The 14,264-nt window shown below is 41.8% G+C and overlaps 1 protein-coding gene across 1 annotated transcript in view; it reads right to left on the bottom strand.

The window, feature by feature from the left end:
* Positions 1-522: 522 nt before the first annotated feature.
* The window catches only part of LOC126278468 (out at first protein), an 88,485-nt gene continuing 74,743 nt past the window's right edge, over positions 523-14,264 (bottom strand). The window contains exon 6 of the mRNA XM_049978611.1: positions 523-1,135. The gene's annotated coding sequence lies outside the window, so the exon portion shown is untranslated. The remainder of the gene's footprint in view (positions 1,136-14,264) is intronic.

The following is a 14,264-nucleotide window of genomic DNA, read 5'->3' as shown; positions in this document are numbered from 1 at the left end:
CTATATGCAGATATAGACAATTGGCAAGACGGTAGCATGGCAACACACCATCCTGAGGCTCAGATCTTCGTGCTAGAAATGCCCCAATAGACGAGCTCCTACGACTGCTTCTAAGGCAAGACAGGCTTATTTATTGGTTGCCTGCTGGTCTCATCACTGATGCAGTTCGATATGGTTGACGTTTCTACAGCTTGGCTCCATTCAGTGGAGTGTGTCAAGAAGTGAGGTCTCAGATAAGAGTAAGAGGTCTTCCACTTCATCTCCCACCCTCCTCCTCTCCTCGTTAGGTGGGTCCCTCCCATCCTAAGGTCTGACGTGCCCCTTCCTTTTAAAACTTGTCAAACCTATTCCTCTCTCCTCCCTGAGAAACAAAAGACTAATTCCAAAAGCTAGGAATATGTGACTGTTGGCAGTACTAAATATTTCACATTCTGAAGCTAAGTCATGGCAAATAATGCTGTCTCATAATTTTAAATTTTTCCCAACTGGATTTTCTCTTTGCAAGAACAAAATTATTACAAATTCTAGGCACAAAAGTTTATTAATTTTAAATTACAAAATCTTTTTATTTATCATTGTACAAAAAGTGTATAAAAGTAGCAGTTTATATTCAATACTATGTACATGTTTGTTTACAGACAATGGAAGCAAGAGGAAACAATTTTAATGCAGTTTCTTATAAACTTTCTTGGTTTAGCTAATCACTGCATGCTTTATGCATTTTACCAAGAATCAGCACTACCACTGCATGTTAACCGCAGTGCTTCGTGGTCACCGTACAATACCGCGTCATATCTGAATTTCCCCTATCTTGAAAGAATATGCTAGCACACAGCTATTATATATTTCTGTTTAACAAAACAGTATAAGACTCTTTGCAGACACACCACACATTTACATCTTGTATTCTGTTAGACGTCACCAGTGCAAAACATAGGACTGATGTGGTGTTGCTATAGTAAAAAATTATTACCACTTGGAACCCCACATCCACATATGACTATAGCTTGCCATATGGTAAATTCCAAGTGATCATAGCTCACAGAACATAAGCAGCAACACTTCTGAAGACAATGTGTGCGAAGAGTGGCACACCTTCCTCATATGGAGAGAAATACTGCATTCCACATGTGTGCTGTAAATAGAAAAGAAAAAAAGGATAAGTACTGCAGATGTGTCAAGACCAGAAACTAACAAACAATCCATATTATGCTGCCAAATAGATCAAATACATCTAACTGCTTTCGTAGACTGGATTTCCCATTTAACTCTTACAGGTGAAACATCTTTTGGCATGTTAAAAATACCTGAAATTTGCTTCCACTTAAGTGAACAAGTACAAGAGGCTCATTACAAAGTGAACAATGCATTTCCATAACCTTATTCGGTACCAGGTTACAGGCATTTTTCCTTCATAAGCTGAACAATTGTGGTTAATATTTTTTCTTCTCTTTCCCCTACAGACTAGCAGTTCTTGAGGAGAGAGATTCAGTTATATAGCTGCTTAGAAGAAACTATCATTTGTTTATTGCTCTCTGAATGATTTGAAAGAAAATCAGTGGAATTAGTCTCTACATAGATTGCGTAAGTTTCGAGGGGGGGTTTACACTGAAAGTCATCTAATAAAATATAATTAGAACATTATTACTGTCATTATTAGTCAGTATCATTACAGAGTGTACAAAGACTTACTAGTGAATTTACGAACTATTAATTTAAATTTGTGTGATGTCACTGTCATATCCCACACAACAGGAAACAATCTTCTTTTGTATGAAACACCCTCCATTATGCAACAAACAAGGGATTGTAGGACAGGAATGCAAAATGCAAATTTAAGAAAACAACACACACAAAATCATTTATGCTGTCAACTTTTATGAAGATTGTACTTTTTAGATAAAGGAAATAATGAAATGACATGGAGTCATAGTTCCCAAATTAAGTTACTAGTAAAACACTGATTGTTTTTACAACTTTTTACTTTTACTTCCTTTAATTACTTTGCTTCTGTGTCTACAAATTTATGTCAACATCCAAATTATTTTGTCACAGAAAGAAATGTACAAGGTTGGGTAAGTTCCTGTGCAGTAACAATTTATCTTTTTTAGCGAGATAATTTTTAAGTAATATTGACTGGAGTGCAGGGGAATTGCTAGGTGGTAAAACCCATGTGTTTCCTTCTCATTTTTCTTAAAGTTCTGCTGTCAACGACACTTAGGCGGTGGACGGCATTCATAAATTCTCTCAGTTACAGTACAGATCAATGGAATGAAAAATTGGCTAATAATAAATGCATAATGAAAATAGAGTTCTAAAATCATGCCTTTCCTCTCTCCCAGTTTTTGCTTAAGCAGAATGGTAGCACCCCTGAAGATTTTCTTGATATCTATTCCACTGCCTATCATACTGTCATAGCCAAAAATCTATGTTTCGACGGATTTGGACAGTCATTTGCATGCACTTTCTTCTGCAATCAGGCCATTTACTGTACACCAAACATTCCTTATACATAGGCAACTGGGTTGTAAAAATAGCATACAAAAAAGCCAGATACATGTCAAAATCTAAATCACAATGTAATGAACAATCCCTTGTCATAAACCAACTTGGAAGGAAATGCTAATCATTTCCTGCATATCTGACAAATTGATCTGATGAATGTTTTACATAAAACATAACGCCCATTTTATTTTTGTGAATTGTCGACATACTGAACTAGACATTTGGCAACTGTTGTTACATGGCTGATATTCTTAACTGTGGTATCAACAGCAATATTGAAGGAAAATTTTATTTACTTTTTTAATGTGGAATGGTATACCTTAGTGTCATCTGAAAACTCAAAAAGATGAATGAATTCAGTGACATAGCATGTGTTAAAGACGGTGTTCAAACTTTCGACAAAATTGTATGAGAACTGTGGTAATCTGAGGCACAAGGTGGCCAAAATCTGAATTCATGTTGCAAATACAGCCAAATGGAGCTCTTTGCCTACAACTACACTCTGCATACCATTGTAAGGTGCATGGCAGACAGTACTCCCCACTGTACCACTTATTAGGGCTTCTTATCATTCCATTCATATATGGAGTGTGGGAAGAATGACTGACTGAATGCCTCTGTGCATGTAGTAATTATTCTAATCTTATCCTAAGAATCCCTGTGCCAGCAATATGTAGGGGATTGTGGTATAGTCCTAGAGCTTTCATTTAAAATCAGTTCTTGGAACTTCGTTATCAGACTTTCTCAAGATAGTTTACATCTGTCTTCAAGAGTATTCCATTTCAGTTCTTTCAGTACCTCCCATGGAGCAATCAAACCTGTGAGCATTCAAGCAGCCCTCCTTTGTATATGTTCAATATCCCATTAGTCCAATTTCGTACACAAGTGATTTGTAAACAACCTCTTTTGTAAACTGATCACTATTCTCCAGCATTCTACAAATAAACCGAAGTCTACCAACTGCTTTACCCACAACTGATCCTATGTGATCATTCCATTTCTATCCCTCTAAAGTATATGGTATGAGTTGGCGAATTCCAATGATGACTTATTGATATTATAATCCAAGGATACTACTATTTTTCATTTTGTGAAGTCCAAAATTTTACATTTCTGAACATTTAAAGCAAGTTTGCCAATCTTTGCACCACTCTGAAATCTTATCTAGCATTTTCTAAGAGCATGTGGTACATTTTACAGGGTTTCATAAGAAAATTGTGTGAAGCACAACTGATAGTTTGGGAAAGCATCATTTCATATTGAAGGAAGTTCATTATTTTGGGCCATGTTATCAGCCAGGATGATGTACAAGCAAATCCTTGGTTCAGTCAAACTGTTTAGTTATTTCCTCATCTTACTACAGAAAAAGAGCTACAGTCCTTTTCAGGTTTGACTAATTATTACAGGAATTTGTGCCTAAGTTTGTGGAAGTAGCAAGATCTCTTACATATCTGTTAAAGAAGGGAATCCAAATTCAATAGACTCTGTATTCCAAAGACGCCTTTCTGTGATTAAGAGATCCGTGAGCCTGTGGACCCATAGTTTCTTTCCCATATTATGAAAAACAATATTATCTTATAAGTCCAGCAACCACAACTTAAGGCATGTGTTAAAGACAGGAAATAGACGGAGCAGGGCACATGATAACCTGCATTTCCAGGCAACTAAGTAAAGCACAAAAGTATTCCAACACACAAAATGTAATGCTTAGCCTGGATATCCCATACTTTCGTTGTTACTTATATGGTACATGCTTCTAAGTTATAACGGATCACACAGCATTAAAATGGCTGATGGGTTTTATAGATATGTTGAACCATTTGACCCAACTGACGTTATGGCTTAGTGAGTTTGGTTTTGAAGCAATACACCACTCCAGGAAAATGCATGGTAATGCACATAACTGAATTGTAAGGTATGCCTAGTAGGACGCGTCAGCGTTTCTGCAGATGAGTAGCGAAAGGTTCAGGCCACCGACTGAGACTGTCAGCATTTCACAACTCGAGCTCAGTTTTGTGATAATGATGGGAGTATCGCATAAGCAAAAAAGTGCAGATGATCAAAGTCACGCTGGCGAGTTTCCATGATGAAGTGAAAAGGCAGGCCCATGACTCCATCTCAGTAGGGCACAGAGGTTGCAGAACTACTGAACGACACACTGCAAAACATTACTGGTTGGAAACATGCAAGCAGGACATGGAGCAACACATGAAGAAAATGAGTACCCTCTGTGCAAAGGGCAGAGCTTAATCATCAGTGAATTTCATTGCAGAGATTGCCAGAGGACAACAAATTATTGGTACGAATATTCTTGCTGCACTGATATTCATGGACCAATTGCAGACACATCTGTGTGGAATCTGTAGTTCTGACTGTAACTTCTTATTTTTCATGCTGTTTATCTATGACTGCCATGTCAAATCTGCAAGTGGACACTGTACCTCAGGCAATGGTTAACTACTGGGTTCTGAAGTTTGGGACACTGGATACCGTGGTAACTGTTCACGGTACTAATTTCACCTCCAAGCTGACAAAACAGTTGTGTCGACTTTTAAAGATTTGGAAGTTGTAGAAGAGTGCACCACGTCAGCAAGCCAATGGGAGGACAGAACAGGCAGAACTACGACGAAAATATTAAGTCACTAACAAACCCAGGAATGCTTTGCAATCGATAAATGTATGGGAATTGTATATATGTTCTAATCTTCTTTTCCTCCTCCTTTCAGTCCACACCTCCCCCCCCCCCCCCCCCCTCTCTCCACCTCCTCCTTCCCCCGCTCCAAGCCCATTTACTTCCCTCAACCTATGTCCATCTCCTTATCTCCTTTTCTCCCCTCCCTTTGACTGATTGAGCCTTGTTACTGCCAATGAAACCTGGATTGGGAATTGAAGTAGCTTAAAATGAAAGGGTAAATCGGTTGGGATTATTGGTACACGAGGTACGAGACCTTTCCTGCTCCTGGATCTGTGAGGATAGTAGCTTTAATAACAATATTTCGTGTAGATCTAATCTGCAAATGGGTAGAATTACAGTTGATTTTGATTCCATAGTGGTATTCTAATCACAAGAAGGTTAGCTATAAATTAAAACTTCCTGTTTTCTGTGAAAACTGCCTGTGTGGAATAAAACAAACCAGCACATAGTTGTGTATACAATTTTTGTTTACAATTATATATATTTAGTGTGTGTGTGTGTGTGTGTGTGTGTGTGTGTGTGTGTGTGTGTTTTTGACAAAAGCCTTGTTGGGTGAAAGCTTATTTGTGGTAGTCTTTTTGTATTGCCTACCTGCGACTCAGTATCTGTGCTATGTGGGGAGGGGGAGTAGCAACTATCCTTTTCATAAAATTATTATATATTTTCACAGCAAGCATTCTTTAACAGTTGGTTTTGACACAAAATCTGAACTTAACTGTAGAAAAAAAAAGTATGGGACAGGACTTGCACCTATGTTTCTACAGGAATACGAGCCACGAGGCAAGAGGTTAGAACCGGGGGGGGGGGGGGAGGGGGGGGGGGGGGGGAAGGGTTGAAAGACTCAATGAGAGGTAGTTGAAACCCTGGTGGAGAATGAGGTTCAGTTGTTCCAGTGCCGGGTGGTACCGAGTCACGAGGGGAACGATCCTCTGTGGCCAGACAGTGGGACTTTGGGAGTGGTAGGTGACTGGAGAGGTAAGGCACAGGACATCTGTTTCGTGTAGTCATCTTTGAAGTGGGAGTAAACTTCGAGGAAGGTGGCTTGTTGGGTTGAGGAGGACCAGGTGAAGCAAATGGAGAGAAGATGTTCAGGTTCTGGAGGAAAGTGTTGTGTATGACTTCACACATAAAAGCGAGGACGGGTGGGCTGCAGAGTGGTGTGGCAACTGTCACTGTAGGAAAGCTGGACAAAAGCAGAAATGATCGACGAATAAGTTAATACAACAAACAGAAGATTTACTTAAGTTGAATTTATCCAAACATACAAAGACTCATTATAAATGATGAAACAAGAATACACTCCTGCTAATAAAATAGCAACTAGGATTACACATGCTGTCATAAGCACGAACAAAGGGGTTGTAGCGTAGAGGTAGCAAGTGCAAGAGGGCTGCTGCCAGCCATCCTGTACTGTGGTGGTAGAGGATGCTCTTAGTCCAGAGTTGCTGGAGGTGGGGCACACAACACTAGGTGCACCAGATTCAGGGCAACTGCTATAAACATCAGATGGAAACTTGTCATTCTGTTACCAACCGTTGAACACTAGTGGGGTGGTGTCAAAAGGTGATACCACAGGCTATGGCTAGGGTGTCCTCACCTTCGACACAGATCATGAATATGTCATCAGTGAATCTGAGCCAGGTGAGGGCTTTGGGATGAGTTGAGAAGGATTCCTCTAGACGGTCCACAAATAGGTTGACATAGTATCCAAGGTGCGGCAATAAAGTAATGAGACTGAACTGAAAAAAAAAAGTTGCTTTCTGTTTTAGTCAAGTTTAGTGTTGTCTCCTTCAAAGTAGTTACCTTCTGACTGCACACACTTTTTCCAGCACTTCTGCCATTGATGGTAACATTTCTGGCACTCATCTTCTGTAATATCCTCCAAGATCCCTGTCACAGTTTTTTGGACATCTTGTGTTGTTTGAAAATGGAGTCCCTTGACAGCCGTTTTGACTTTTAGAAATAGAAAAAAGCCACACAGAGATATCTGGTGAATAAAGAGGCTGTGGTAGTGCCGAAATTTGTTTTGAGGTTAAAAATTGCTGTACTGACAGAGCAGTATGGGATGGCGCATTATTGTGATGCAGAATCCAATTATCAGCAATGTTGGCACAGACACTAAGAACTCTTATGAAGTCTCTGTAAAATTTCTCTGTAGTAATATTGGTTAACTGTTTGTCCAGAAGCACACAAGCATGCATTTCACTTTTGTCTTTGACATGCCAGCTTTTTTTGGTCTGGGTGATCCCTTTGAGCACCATTACAAACTTTGGCAATTTGTCTCTGGTTTGTACTAAAAAAACCAACTTTCATCACCAGTGATATCATGGCTAAACAATTCTGGATTGATTTCCGTTTGCTCTAACATATCGGCTGCCACATTTTTCCCGTGTTTCTTGTTGTTGTGGTGAGAGATTTTTGGGGACCGTTTTTGCACAAATCTTCAGTTATTATTAGATGAACCGTTTCTTGATTGGTGTTCAGTTCTTCTGCAATCATTTTCACGGATAATCTTCGATCAGATCATACGAGTTCACGCACCCTGCCAAGTTGACATCCGTCTGTGAGGTTGCAGTCTTCAACATTTGTTCTGCCTTCACTAAACATTTTATGCCAGCAAAAAATTTGAGCTCTTGACATAACCTCCTGTCCAAAAAGCCTTCTGAAACTTACAGTAAGTTGTCGTCACATTTTCACCCAATTTAATGCAAAAAGAAATGGCGTACTGTTGCGAAATATTATATGGTTCCATTTCCGTGACGAGACACACAAACACGTTCTGTCGAGCTTTAGGAAAGGTTGTGGCACATTGTAGTAAAGGAAACAGGAATCGTGGAGAGTTGGTGGAGGAAATCGCTGGTGTCTTTTATATAGGATGGTAGGCTGCAGGTAATAGGATAACCATGTTGGTCTATGAGAGCAGAGATTCTCTCACTGGGAGCACAGTAACCAGTCACACTAGCACGCCCTTGGTGGCTGAGTTTATGGATTTTAGGAAGTATGTAGAAAGTAGGTGTGTGAGGAGTGGTAAGGGTGCGTGGTGGGGAGGAGAGAGAGAGAGAGAGAGAGAGAGAGAGAGAGAGAGAGAGAGAGAGAGAGAGAGAGAGAGCAGCCTGTAACACAAAGGTTCATAAAATACAGGATTATCACTATATAACGTTGGTTATAAGCAAAAGATGCTTCTCCGTCTGAAATGTGTAAACTATACCATGAGGAGAAGAAGTCAGCTGTAAGTAATTTTGCTAAAAGATTAAGTGGCATAGAAACTAAATACAGAAGCCCTTGAATGGAAAGAAGGCATGGTACAAGAGAAGGACATGCAGCCCAAGTACTTTTTTTTTTTTTTTTTTTAGGGCGCAAAACTGCTATGGTCATTAGCAACTGGACCCCCAAGTACCATGTCGGGCAATACATAATGCTGTCTAATCCTTATGTTCCTTTTGGATTCATTATGTGACACCAGAGGAATTATGGTCTGGTCAAAGCTATATCTCTGATCAATGTAATGTTACATCTCCCAGCTTTCATCACGGTTGTGTGTATGGGACGAGTCCACCCATTTAAGACACACAGACGTGAACAAATTATGCTACCGTTACTTCAGCTAATCCATATGCCTTAGGTCACGATGTCGCTCATTACTGTATGCAATGTGATGATAGCAAAAACCCCGTGCTTTTTATTTTGTCTAGTAGGAAGCATTGATATTGTGTAGTGTGATATGCTGATAATTTTGTGAAATGTGTACCTGCCATAGCAATTGTGGTTTGTATACAGATAGTACTCTATCTGGTGTATACTTTAACACTGAGTGGGTTACCATTAGAGCAGTTTGAGAGTAGATTTATTTGTATGAACAAAGAAGTATGAGAGAGCATCTGGACTGATTTGGAGAAAGGAGCACTGAAGAGAGTGCATAGTACTGTTTGTTCGAATAATGCAGGAGGTGGTCTTACAGTGGTACCTGGTCTACAGAAGGGTAAGGATCAGTGAATAGGGCTGAAGGAAGGTTGTGTTGCCACAGTGGTGTAAGGAGAGTGCAGTATTGTATTTGTTAATAATGAACATAATCCAGATTTTGCGAAAAGCTATAATAAAAACAACTAAACAATTGTTACTATGCTGGGAGTACAAGTACGTAACGCATTTCCCATCACATTTAGTTCAACAGCTCTGTCCTTCACGCCTACCCAATAGGATACATGGCTCAGAAGAAGTTTGTATGATAGGAGGTGCATGGCATACTACTAGTAACACCCAACAGAAAGTGCCATGCATTACGTTCTGCCTTGGAGTTGCTACAGTGCTGGACTAAGCCCTACAAAGCTGACTCACGGGGTTCTGTGAACTTAACCTGTTGCACACAGAGAAGCCATTGTACAGGTATCTTTGCTCCTTAAATATCAGCTATTTATTACTTTATCTATCTTAACATCCTTTCGAAATTCTTCCTAGAGAAAACCTGGCCCACATAAATGCTACTCTGGATTCAACAATCCTCGTCTCCCTGGGTCAAATGTTAGCCGCCCAGAATGGCTGGGATTTGATGGAGCAACCATTAGGGCATACATGGCAGTAACATAAAAAGCATCAGCACCAACTCAATATAAAGGGAACCTCCATGTCAGACATCTCTCAATTTTGTTACTAATACACACTGTCTACCATCTCAGTCATCGAATCATACAGATCTTGCTCCTAATGATCTTCCACCTGCCAGCCTATACCAATAGTGTTAATGTCTGCCACCTGCGACGCTGCAGCATGCCTGTTCAGTCAATAACTGACTAAGTTACTGCAACAAGGGATGCTTCGGTACACAGTATAAATTGCATATGCGGTGGCCAACCAACAACAAACCTGCTATGGCACATAGGAATACTGACTTTCTGGTCATCACACTGGCGAGTCATCGAGTCAGTGGCCACCATAGCTTCTGCCATGAAGCCATCACTGCTTAGCTGTCATGCCAACAGGATAATCTGTTTGTGGTCCAGCTGCAGGACAGATGGGCTGAGTGTCGAACTGAGGCCCTCACAGCCTCTGAGCCACCGGGCCACCAGCTAGATGCAGAACTGGAGTTCATTCATACATGGATCATGTGCTCCGCATCAGGGTCGGGTCTGCCAATCGCAAAAGAATGCACATACTGCAAGGCCACGTCACCATCATGTCAGTGATCTGTGGGTCCAATATCCACTATCTCACGCCCACCAGACATGCAAAAGAGTCTACTATTATGAACTGTGGAGAAATAAAGGATTCAACTGACTTTGAGTGCCTTGTGACTCATCCTGCCCATTCATCTCCACCAGAGAGATCCCGCACCCCAACAGTTTCCTTTTCTGTTGGTAACGGAATTTCTTCGTAGATTCTTCTTTTAAAAAATACAGTGTTATCCTTTCAGACTCCTTGTCATATGAACTGACATCTATATAATGCACGACAAATGCTACAACTACAATAACAGCTGCACCACCTGGTTTTACTCAGACTACGAAACTTTAACAACACAGCATTTTGCACATTAATAAACACTGCGCAACGTGAAAGTAGTGGCAAGTGGAGAAAAAAGTAATTCCAAGAACTGACTTGTGGTCGAACCCGAGAGCACCTGGACGCAACCACTGAGCCACCAAAGAAAGTATTCAATTTGTCACTGGCTGATAAATATTACTTTGCTAAATGACTTACTATGCTTATACTATTACTGTCCCACAATGCACATGCATCAGTCATTGCTGTTTAAGCTCATGATCAGTACTTAAAAATTAAATACAAACTGTGTGGTTACTACTTGAGCCTTAATTATTTTTGTGTGAGGTGTTAAACCATTCTTGGCTCCTGCCAAACTACACATACTAAACTGTTGACAGCAAATATTTTGAATTTCTGTTTCTTAGTGTTCCACCAGGTGTATATAAAATGCCTCTGAACAAATAACATTACATACTAGTCGCCTCCAACAATTTTGATGAGATCAGTTACTATCTGAGTTTATTACTTACACAGCTGATAATTTCCTCATATTTTCAAACTTCAGCGACGTGGGAGTGGCCTATTCACATATTTACTTACTACACTCCTGGAAATGGAAAAAAGAACACATTGACACCGGTGTGTCAGACCCACCATACTTGCTCCGGACACTGCGAGAGGGCTGTACAAGCAATGATCACACGCACGGCACAGCGATCACACCAGGAACCGCGGTGTTGGCCGTCGAATGGCGCTACCTGCGCAGCATTTGTGCACCGCCGCTGTCAGTGTCAGCCAGTTTGCCGTGGCATACGGAGCTCCATCACAGTCTTTAACACTGGTAGCATGCCGCGACAGCGTGGACGTGAACCGTATGTGCAGTTGACGGACTTTGAGCGAGGGCGTATAGTGGGCATGCGGGAGGCCGGGTGGACGTACCGCCAAATTGCTCAACACGTGGGGTGTGAGGTGTCCACAGTACATCGATGTTGTCGCCAGTGGTCGGCGGAAGGTGCACGTGTCCGTCGACCTGGGACCGGACCGCAGCGACGCACGGATGCACGCGAAGACCGTAGGATCCTACACAGTGCCGTAGGGGACCGCACCGCCACTTCCCAGCAAATTAGGGACACTGTTGCTCCTGGGGTATCGGCGAGGACCATGAGCAACCGTCTCCATGAAGCTGGGCTACGGTCCCACACACCGTTACGCCGTCTTCCGCTCATGCCCCAACATCGTGCAGCCCGCCTCCAGTGGTGTCGCGACAGGCGTGAATGGAGGGACGAATGGAGACGTGTCGTCTTCAGCGATGAGAGTCGCTTCTGCCTTGGTGAGAATGATGGTCGTATGCGTGTTTGGCGCCGTGCAGGTGAGCGCCACAATCAGGACTGCATATGACCGAGGCACACAGGGCCAACACCCGGCATCTTGGTGTGGGGAGCGATCTCCTACACTGGCCGTACACCTCTGGTGATCGTCGAGGGGACACTGAATAGTGCACGGTACATCCAAACAGTCATCGAACCCATCGTTCTACCATTCCTAGACCGGCAAGGGAACTTGCTGTTCCAACAGGACAATGCACCTCCGCATGTATCCCATGCCACCCAACGTGCTCTAGAAGGTGTAAGTCAACTACCCAGGCCAGCAAGATCTCTCGATCTGTCCCCCATTGAGCATGTTTGGGACTGGATGAAGCGTCGTCTCACGCGGTCTGCACGTCCAGCACGAACGCTGGTCCAACTGAGGCGCCAGGTGGAAATGGCATGGCAAGCCGTTCCACAGGACTACATCCAGCATCTCTACGATCGTCTCCATGGGAGAATAGCAGCCTGCATTGCTGCGAAAGGTGGATATACACTGTACTAGTGCCGACATTGTGCATGCTCTGTTGCCTGTGTCTATGTGCCTGCGGTTCTGTCAGTGTGATCATGTGATGTATCTGACCACAGGAATGTGTCAATAAAGTTTCCCCTTCCTGGGACAATGAATTCACGGTGTTCTTATTTCAATTTCCAGGAGTGTATTTACTGTGTTAGTAACACTGCCTTTATTACTTACTTCTTTTCAACTTTTATTTGTGAAAAAAAGGAATGTCATTTTGTAATGTCAACTTGGTTGTGGTCTGATGATTGCAGCTGAACTTGACTTGATCCGTGAAATTTTGCTAGTAAAAGATAACCTCAGTTCATGATGACATAATCTGAGCTGAACTTTTATACAACAGAAATTTGAAAGGTCAGGTCAAGCCAAGTTTATTTTCTGGGCTAATTGAAGTTCAGCTTCTTTTTACAACTGGGCCAGAGTGTATAAAATGCTTCATTCCAGAGAATTGATAACTAATCAACTTCTGTTGGCTGGTAGATCATGTACCACCATGTTCCTAGGCTTGTACTCCTGGTTTGTGTGTTATGCATTTTAGTGACTGCGTTTCACAGACACTTAGCAGAAGAGTAAGAAAGGGAAATTCAAAACATTTGCAATGAAAGGTTGAGGATATGAGGCTTGACATGTTGAACAATGACTGAACGCTTCTTACAAAAATTCTCTTTAGGTTCTAGTAGCAGTAACTACACAATTTCTAATACACTGAGGTGACAAAGGTCATGGGATAGCGATATGCACATACACAAATGACAGTAGTATCATGTACACAAGGAATGGGCAGTGCACCAGCGGAGCTGTCATTAGTACACAGGTGATTCATGTGTGAAAAGATGTGCACTGTGATTATGGCTGCACGATTAATTAACATACTTTGCACATGGAATGGTAGTTGGTGCCAGACGCATGGGGCATTCCATTTTGGAAATCATTTGGGAATTTATTATTCTGAGATTCACAGTGTCAAAAGTGTGCCAAGAACACCAAAGTTCAGGCACTACCTCTTACCAATGACAATACTGTGGCAGACAGTCTTAATAAGTGAAAGCGGCAGCATTTGTATAGAGGTGTCCGTTCTAACAGACTGCATGAAATAACCACAGAAATCAATGTGTGATGTGTGGCAAACTTATGCATTTCGACATTGTAGCAAAGTCTGACATTAATGGGCTATGCTGTGGAAGACCAATGTGAGGGCCTCTGCTAACAGCACGACACTGCCTACAGTGCCTCTCCTGGGCTCATTTCAGTTGGATAGTAGACAACTGGAAAACTATGCCATGGTCAGATGAGTCCTGATTTTGGTTGGTAAGGTTCCTATGTGTCCACAAGGCACTGTGCAAGCTTGTGGTAGCTCTATAATGGTGTGGGCTGTATTTACATGGAATGGACCAGGTCTTCTGGCCCAGCTGAACTGATCATGGACTGGAAATGGTTATGTTAAGCAACATGGAGACAGTTCGCAAATACACACGCACTTAAGTGTTTCCAAACAATGATGAAATTTTTATAGATGACAATGTGCCATGCCAGTGGGCCACAACTGTTCTGATTTGAAGAACATTCTCGACAATTCGAGAGAATGATTTGGCCACCCAGATTGCCCATCATGAATTTCATTGAACATTTGTAGATCATAATCCAGGTCAGTTCGGCACAAAATTATGCACTGACAACACTTTTGCGATCATGGATGGCTGTA

The sequence above is a fragment of the Schistocerca gregaria genome, chromosome 6 (genome assembly GCF_023897955.1).
Source record: "Schistocerca gregaria isolate iqSchGreg1 chromosome 6, iqSchGreg1.2, whole genome shotgun sequence".
Classification (NCBI taxonomy): domain Eukaryota; kingdom Metazoa; phylum Arthropoda; class Insecta; order Orthoptera; family Acrididae; genus Schistocerca; species Schistocerca gregaria.
Note: the sequence above shows the minus strand (reverse complement) of the source record. Positions and strands in the feature narration are given on the sequence as shown.